The following is a 9,278-nucleotide window of genomic DNA, read 5'->3' as shown; positions in this document are numbered from 1 at the left end:
AAACCGAATCAACAATCTTGATTGCTGACTTATTAAACCCCGGTGAAAACGAGATCATGTGGTCAGTTTGTGTCAGTTGTCTTGAGTGTAACATTTCCCACTGAAAATATTACCACTCTCTTTCACTGTGGTGCAAAAATAGTCTATGAAACTTGGCCTTTTGTGTGTAAGCTGTTTTGTTTTTGTTTTTTCTCCTTATTTTGTGACAAAGTGTCAAACAATAAATATAAATGCTGAGCCAGGTTAATATGCGTCGCCATCAATGTAAAATGAGCCAATTTAGACTAAATTTACCCCACATTTAGTCAGGGATTGAATCTTGAATCTACAACTGCAGCTAGCAGTTGGCTAACTTAGCTTAGCAAAGGCTAAGCAATGGCAATGTTTATCTTAACTTAAAACATAGTACACTCAAAGCTTCATATCTTTTAAAATTAGCATTCCAAAAATATCTCATTTTAACTCCGTGATTTTTATTGTGTGTCCGAATTATTTAACTAACGGCTCAGAGGGCTCAGTCCGGGGTGAAAAGGAAGAGCACACAGATCAGCGGAGCAGTGGTCTACTCTGTTCAACCCCAGGAAGTGTCCCTCTACCTTCCTCTCCACTGGGACCCGTTGTTGTTGCAGACTTTTAGCCTTATTTGGCTTGTTGATTCCGACGGAGCTCCCAGAGGAGAGGGAGAGCGGATCAGCACTCTCACACTCCGCTCTGTCCGGGGCAGGGCTGTTGGATCAGCGCCGCTGTGGTCTTAGCAGATTTCAAACTCAGGTCCTAGATTTATGTTTTGAACAGTGATGCGCACTTTCAGTTTAAGTCATTGTTCAATGAATTGAAGAAGAAGAAGAAAAAAAAAAGTGAGTCAATTATTTGGAAAACATCATCACCGTGACACCTGTTTTCCTGCAAGTTCTTTTGTCTGTGTGACGAACGATTCAAAATACAGTGGACAGTTGAGATCCACACTCTGTCTGATTAGTGCTGGCGTCTCATGTTGCTGCGTTTGCCCACAAGACACTCAACACCAGCCACATAGCACTGCGTGCAATTTTAAAGGACTCTCGTTCAGTCCGATGCTGTATTTACAGGAGCGAGGTTAACAATATCTTTAGCATTAGCGTGATGCCCGTGTTTAAATGGGACGGAGTAAGTGGCACATCACTGTCACATGCTGAATCACAGGTTATAATTAGATTGACTGCAGCGGCGGCGGCAGCAGGCAATGTGAGATCACTGAACGCGTGAATGTGAGCCAGGGCTCGCTTGACAATGAATGACTGGCAGTTGTGCCTGTGTGAATAGACTGAATGGTAATGAGGTGACTCATCCCCCGCTCGCAGCCTTCTAGAGTGTAGGGGAACCAAGCTGACGACGACTGCCCCGCCATCTAGTGGCACACAGATGTCCTTGCAGTAGTTTCCAGGAGGAGAGCCCGCGTTCTCCGACCGGATGTAGTTTTGTTTTGGGTTTTTTTTTGTGTGGGTTTTTTGTGGGTTTTTTTCCTCCAATGCTTTGTGTTCAAATTATTGGTAATATTTTCAAACGATGCTTCAAAATCTTCTTCCATTTACATATCGTACAGCTTAAATGTATTGTCGCATGTTTGATGCACACATGTAGGCGACATACTGCTACGTTTTACATAATAATGTATTGAAGAAAGTATTCACTCAAAAATACTTAACACGAATTCACACTTTGAGAGTTTGCCGCATCTCTTCTCTTTTGTTGTTTTGGCCTGTCAATTTCGAGAAAATTAGCAGTGGCTAACTTGTGCCTTTGGGTGAGATCTTTAAAAGCCTAATTTTGAAAGTCAATCTTTGTTTTAATGGTGGATTTTTAAGTGGCAAATCGTTTAGTAATTTGTTTTGTTTGTTTTTTAATTAAATTTTAACAATAAATCTGTGTCCGTGATTGTTTCTAAAGCACTTTAAATTGCTCTTGTGGGCAACTTTAAGTTTTATTTTCATTTTTGTTTCACTATGGTAAATTTATGTTACTATTAGTTGGAATAGAAGTAGTAGTAGTAGTAGTAGTAGAAATAGTATTTTAGTATTGACTACATCCATCCATCCATCCATCCATTTTGCATATCCGCTTCTTCCCGAGCCCAGGTTCAAAGGGGTCTGCTGGAGTGTACATTGACTAGATCCTCCTTCTTAATTGGCCTATTTAGAAATGAAACGATCCTAAATATTGTTTCCATCTTAGCTTGTTTTTTTAAAAACACACAATGAAAAGAAAAATGCCAAGGAAAAGTATACTCAGAAACTTTACTGTACTTTGTTATTGGAACCTACGTTATGAACCGCTCCACTTTCCACAACTAAGTCATTCCACTGTTCCCCCTACAGCAAGAAAATAGCAGTAGTAGACAATTTTTTTAATATGAATTTACTAAAACGCACATTTTAATGAAACTGAGATGGGTGTTATTAGAAAAAAAGAAACTCGAATGGGATTGAAAAATAGCTGCCTTTATTGAATCTGTTACTTTAAAAGCATTTCACATTGTCACTTAAAAATATCCTTGTACAAATTTGGGAAGTGCAGGCTGACATGTACTTACCGCCATCTAGTTTCTCCTTACCAGCGAATTGATTTTCACTGCCGCTGCAGGCTGTGATCACACATCTTTCTCTTGTCCCCATGACCTAAAAAACTGAACATTAAAAATCAAAACCAGCAAAAACGAGACACATATATGCACTAACTTAGTGAATTGATGTAATGTAGTGTGTGTGTGTGTGTGTGTGTATATATGTACATATATATATGTATATATATATATATATATATATATATATATATATATATATATATACATACACACACACACACATATATATATACATGTATATATATATATACACACACACACACACACACATTAATCATGATGCTCTATTTTCTGCTTATTGAAATGACATATTTTTCAACACATAGAAAACATCTTACACATTTCTCAGATATAAAAGGGTAAAAGTGATTCACTATTATAAAGTTAAACTCAGCATCCCCGGTTGCATTATAGCTTATTGTTGGCCATGTCAACTGCAGCGAATGATTTGTTTTACCATCAGCCGATTAGCGCGGCTTCCTGTTTAAATTCAAGCTACACAACACTCTGCACTCACTGCAGACAGGAAACGGGAACTTTTATACAAATGCTCACTGCTGGGAAGCCACAGAATGGGCGTCACAGATTAAGATTTACAATTGGATGATGTATGAAACCTCTGGTCATCCCAAGGCCATAACCCACTGTAAATGTTTCGTAACCAGTGATAGCGCTGGTTGCTCTGTTGCCTGTTTTCTTCTGGCGATAAGGGGTTAAAGTTCAGAAAGCCACTTGCCTCACTTAAGCATTTCAAACCCAGTTTAAAACGCTTAAGGCAGTTTTGAAACTGATCTGCAGTTAATTTTGACTCATGTAGTCACATTATGAAATTCAATTATCAAATTGTTGGATGTTTTTGGTCAAATTTTTCATTTTTCTTATTAGACCTAGATATAGAGATATAGATATATTGATAGCTATAGAGTAAAGAAAGCCGCCAATCCTTTCTAAAGTCCGGAAACTGATTTCTGAAGTACTTAAGTGGAACTGAATTTAACATTTGCCTCAAGTAAATAAAAAAAAAAAAAAAAGATACATTTTCAGCTTGATACTCGTAATAAGCGCAATTTGTTGTCGTCACAGCACTCGATACTTTACCCACTGAGCGGACAGACGCTGGTGCTCTCGGGATCACCAGGGGTCGTCACCTCACCATCTCCGAGGCTGGATTCCCAGCCGGACGAGCAGAGGTGAGCCGCTCAAGCCGGCTCTGACGTGGAGAAGAAACAACGGCGGTCTCCAGGAGATACATCCCGCCGTAGATCCTGAAGTCTGTGAGAGCAGAAAACTCTCCACCTCGGGCCTTTGTTTCGTTTACGGTGCAGCGGAGGAACTCTCTCTCTCTCTCTCTCTCTCTCGAGATAGAGTTTGGATCACATAGGAAAAAAAACAGCTAAGACAGGTTAAGGTCGACTCGGTTTCCTTTCCTGGCGCATGCTTTGCCGTCTCAATTGCGTCTCTGCAGCAGAATGACGAGAGGCGCTAGCGGAGATCTTCCCTTTGCAAAAACTCCAACGCACGAACAAAGAGCGGCGACGCACAAAGCCGCCGCACTGCTGCTCCTCTGGCTGCCGAACCCAACACTGCTGAAGTCTGATGGGAGGGGAAACGATAAGACCGTCAGGATGGAGACGGGGCGGCAAAAGTTTTGCCGCAAAGGCGATGAAGCTCAGCTGGGTTTTTTGTTTTGTTTTGGTTTTGGCAGTCGTGCGACCTTAGGTCACACGGGCCAGAGGCCGAGCGACATCGTAAGTCGCAACTCTCTGAAGGGACACATTGACGACTCTACAATCTCTGATGGCAGAAGTACGCGAGAGCGGCGACAATTTTCAATCTGAGTCAAGGTCACAAAGAGGTCGTTCATTAGCTGATGATTGTCGGCAAACGACGTAAAAACACCGAACAGAGAGGCCTCCCTTGATTCGTCATCTGGTTCCTTTGTGCTGAGACGGGCGCTCCTGCCGTCGGGAGTTTGAGAGACAAATCCGTGAACGGAGAAAAGGTCACAAAAGTCGTCTCCCGAAAGCACGCGTGTTTCCCAAGTAAGAGCAAATTTATTGAAAACAAAATTGGGAGTGCGTGAGGCACTCCGCGCTTTTTTTTTTCTTTCTTTCTGACAGGTTAACTTCTGAGGCCCGCGCTTGCAGCCCTGACGTTTTCCATCTCTCTCCATTTTCTTTCCACTTCAGATATCCTGAGTACACAAGGCTTTTTTTCATCATCCATTTGAACACAACTCAAAATCAAAAGCACGAGTCCGTGAAGACATGGCCACAAGAGGGAGCCGTTCCCTCCTGGTTCTTTCATTGGAGTCCATGGCAGTCAGTCGACGATGGAGCGGTGGTCGCACAGTAGGCTGTGCATCACATACATACAGTTCTGGATTTTGAACAAACATCATCTCTTTTCAAACAGAACAGGCTCGTGGGGTGATTGTGAAATGGAAAAGGGAAAAGTCAATGTTTAGCCAAATCAACTGCGCCGTCACAAGAGCAATATAGAAAAAAACAAAGCAGAATAAAGGACGCTTGTGTTATAATGCAACCAGAAAAAAAAAACAAAAAAACTTTTCAACGCAACAGACTTTACTTTCTACTTTGTGTTTTGGCCGGTGGGAGATTAAATTCTGAAGTATTTAACACTGAAATAATTTGATGGGTCCAACATTAAATACATCAGCTTCTTTCCCACAGTGTTCTAGGTTGTGGACAGTACGGTTTTGGGAAAACCTGAAAGAATCATCTCAAAAAAATGTAGGTATTTTAACTATTTCTTATAAAATCAATGCACTAAATGATTAGAGAGGGAAAAACCTTAAGGCACAGAACGACTCAATAGCTTTTGCGTAGCCCAGCATGATTATCTTTTGTTGAACTGCATGATGACCTTCAGGCAGCTCACTGATTATGTCCAAAAAGTCACAATGATCACCAGATGTGGCTCTGACAAGAACTGGCATTACAGTACCTCATTCTTTTTGGACCCTTGAGGCTTGTGTGTTGGTGATTAATGATATCTGAATGTGATCAAGCAAATCAAACCAAAACTCACAAAACAGAGAAGCGGTCTTGCTGAAACTTGGAATGAGACTCGGGCTGTTATTGCTCGGTAAATACAGAAGCACGTCTGGGTGTTTTCTGCAGTCGTGATCAATGGGTAAAACGTTCAACAATAATACTTTGTTAATGAAGCAAATATTTCAAAGTCCATGAATGTGATTGTTATGCATAATACCTGGACATAACCGACTGTGACCTACCAGGTGCAGCACTTACTGATGAAGGTTTTTTTCATCTGAAAATTCCAGTTTTCTTTCTAATGAGCATTTTGACATTTCATCTCCTGAAAGCGCATAACAAAATATCTTGTTGGGAAATAAGGCAATGTAAAGAAGTTTGCTCTATCAAATCACACAGTTGGGTCAAAATGTAATCGATTCCGTTTGACTGCAGTTGCATTCAACTTTTAAAAAGGATGAAACAAGCGGATACTCTGCTTTGTTACCATCAATAATTCCTGGTTTTTGCATCTCACACGACAGATTATTCATTGTGAACGTGAATGTTGACATGATTTGAACTTTTTTTCACGACGCTCCTCTGATAATGACCATCAGCAGGTACTCATCCTCTGATTTGGCGAAGGCTTTGGCCGAGGCATCCAGAAACTGCTGCGAGAACTCACAGGGGGGGAAAACATGGAGGATCCCACAGTTCTCCTTGTCGCGACCGCCGCCTGCAGGCAGGCTGATGATGCCGGCGGCCTCCTTCTGCTTCAGGTAGGACACCAAGTTCTTCAGCGGCCTCTGGCCGGAGCCGCCGCCGTCCTGGGCGCCGCCGTCCTGGTCCTGGGCGCCGCCGTCCTCGGCCCTCCCCGGCACGGCCAGCAGGACGGACGACCCGCCGACGCCGGCCGTCTTGATGCGTCGGGACACCTCGTCCAGCTTGGGTTGGTCCAGGCGCAGGCGCTGGCTGATCTTCAGCTGGGTGACTGGCCCGCCCGTGGGGCCCTGCACCAGGAGGCCCGTGGCCACCGCCGGCTGGCCTTGCAGCAGGTGCAGCGACGCCGAGAAGCTGCTGTTCTTGAGCAGGAGGTCGCCCTGCCACACCCGGCTCAGCTTCTGGCCCTCGGCGGCCGGCTCCGAGCGCTGGCCGGATTTGGCGGAGGAGGAGGAGGAGGAGGGAGGGGGCGCCAGAGAGCCTTCCTTCTTCCCGGGACTCTTGGTGGCGTTGCTGCTGTTGGCTTTACGCTTGCGGTCTCTGTCGGCACCGGACGCCGGGCCGGCTGGGCTGAGCGTCGCCGCCGCCGCCGTCCTCCTCCTCTTCTCCTGCTCCTCCAGGTGCTCTCGGACGGGGGAGTTCCTGCTGGAGCGGGGGTGCGGGCGCTCGGGGTCGCTGCAGCGCCCGCCTTCCCAGCTGTTGCCCCCGGGGCTGCGCTCCAGCGAGCTGCCGTGACGCCGGCGCAGGGCGTGGTCGCCGATGCCAGGCGAGCGCTCGACGTCCGGGTGTCTCCTCTTGCGGCTCTGGAAGTCCCGCTCCACCGACCAGGTCTCGCGGGGACGCCTCTCCGGCCGCTCGGGGGGCTCGAAGGCCGGGCCCCGCATCCTCTCGTGGACGCCGAGCGCCGCCGACCACGAGGCGCTCGAGTGCGGGTCTCTGTCTCTGAAGCGGGCGGCATGGGGCTGCGGCGAGCGCTCCCTCATCCTGGCCGGGTCGGCCAGGCGGTGGGCGAAGGGCTCGGGGAGCAGCTCGTAGTGCGGCAGGGGCAGGGGCAGCGGCAGCTGCACGTACGGCTGCTGCGGCGGCGGCTGCTGCTGCTGGTAGCGGTGCTCCGTCTCGGCGAAGTCCACCCGGAGCCTCCGGTCAAGGCCGCCCAGCGGGAAGCCTCTCATGTGGGAGCAGGCGGCCTGGGCGGCGTCCAGGCTCTCGTACTGGATGTAGGCCCACACGTCGCCTTTCCGGTAGTCTATAGTCCTGATGGTGCCGAAGCGGTCGAACTCCTGGGCCAGCGCGGCGGGGGGCACCCAGGGGCCGAGGCCCCCCACCCACAGCCGGGTGGACGGCGTCGGCTTCCCGTAGCCGATCTTGATGGGGTTGTGGCCCACCACCTTGCCTGACATGACCACCTTGGCCCGGTGGGCCATGTCGAGGTTCTCGAACTTGATGAAGCCGTAGGTGTTGCTCTGGCCTCGCACGGCTCGCTTGATGTCCACCTCGGTGACCGCCCCGAACCTGTCGAACGCCCTCCTGATGTCGCTCTCCGTCACGCTGATGTCAAGGTTGCCCAGGAACAGGGTCCTGTTGGCCCTCTGGTCGTCCTCGGGGGTCATCAGCAGCTCCTCTTCGCGGTACACTGAACAGTCGGGGATGAACGGAGGTCTGCTCCTGGCGTCGTAGACCGGCTGCTCTCTCTCCCGGTCGAGGTCCCTCAGGTGGGCCGGGGGCTGCGGGAGGCGGCCGAGGGCCAGCTGCTGTAAGCGGTAGTCCCGGTAGCCCACCCCGGAGGGCGACAGGGCTCTCTGGGAGTGCAAGTGTCTCTGCCCCGACGGGAAAGTGTCTTTTAAAATTGGGGAGCGACTCCGGAGCCTGTTCATGTAAACGGCCTCGATTTTCAGGGGCCGCTCGTACAGCACGAGCTTCCCGCGAGCGTGTTTTGCCGATCTGGCGTCCTCGGGCCGCCGGAATTTCACCAGCGCCACCCTCTCGTCGTTGTCTCGACTCATTTTGACGCTCACGTCACCGAACTTTTTGAATTCGTGGAAGAGGCCGTCCTCTATCTCGTCGTCGTTGAGCTGCGAGCCCAGTTCGCTTATTTTCAAAGTCCTGTACTCACTTTCAGCGTTGGACGGAGGCCGAGAGTCGACGCGCGACCCGGACCGAGCGGTTTCCGCCGCGATGTCAGCGTTGCCGTACGGCTTGCTCGCCGGATTCACTCCGTATTCGTAACCGCCGCCTGTCCGGTTCGACAAATTGTGTCCGTCCGCCTCCCGCAAGTCTCTTCTGTCACCGGGCAAACTTCTCCTCTGAACAGAACTGTTGCCGTTGCTGCCTCCCACGATAGCCAGGGACCCGGTCTTCTTGCCAGCCGAGTGGCTTCCTCCTCCTCGGTCCCGGCTATTATCTGGCGTCCGGAAGCGTTTCTTCACCGGTGACCGTTCTTTCCCTTTCATGGTCGTCGACGCCTGTAAAAGTACGCACAGTTATCCCAAGCGTTCGCTGCGCCTCTGCTACCGACGTGAAGTATTACGCAGTATTGTAACCTAGTTGCAGTTTCCTTCAACACTTTCAGGCGAGCGACCAGTTCGCCATGTTGGAATGATAGAAGCAGAACTGTACCGGAAGCTCAGCCCACTTTGCCTTTACCGGGACTCGATTGGCCCCGCGGGGTGTCAGTCGTGTAGTCAGGAAGTTGACTCGCCTATTGCTAACAAGGGTGCGGCTCCTTTTCTGCTTCGGGGTCGAAGTCCTGAGGGCAAGAGATAATTTTCTAAATGATAGTGTTCTACAATGTCACTTTGAAAGGTGATTACGCGAACATTTATTTCTACAAAATGCATTTTCCCCACGATTAAAGTCAAACACAAAAGTAATTGTTACAAAGACAAAGTAGGCAGATGAAGTTTTCTCTCTGACAGGAAGCATTGTGTCCTTGAGCTAAA

General features: G+C 48.4%; 1 pseudogene; it reads right to left on the bottom strand.

The window, feature by feature from the left end:
- Positions 1-2,456: 2,456 nt before the first annotated feature.
- LOC142895719 (RNA-binding protein 15 pseudogene) lies at positions 2,457-9,034 on the bottom strand (annotated as a pseudogene).
- Between the last annotated feature and the right edge of the window lie 244 nt (positions 9,035-9,278).

Source organism: Nelusetta ayraudi, unplaced genomic scaffold, assembly GCF_046127955.1.
Source record: "Nelusetta ayraudi isolate G7.1 ecotype Tasmania unplaced genomic scaffold, CSIRO-AGI_Nayr_v1 ptg000050l, whole genome shotgun sequence".
Classification (NCBI taxonomy): domain Eukaryota; kingdom Metazoa; phylum Chordata; class Actinopteri; order Tetraodontiformes; family Monacanthidae; genus Nelusetta; species Nelusetta ayraudi.
The sequence above is the reverse complement of the archived record's forward strand: the minus strand, read 5'-3'. Positions and strand labels throughout refer to the sequence as shown.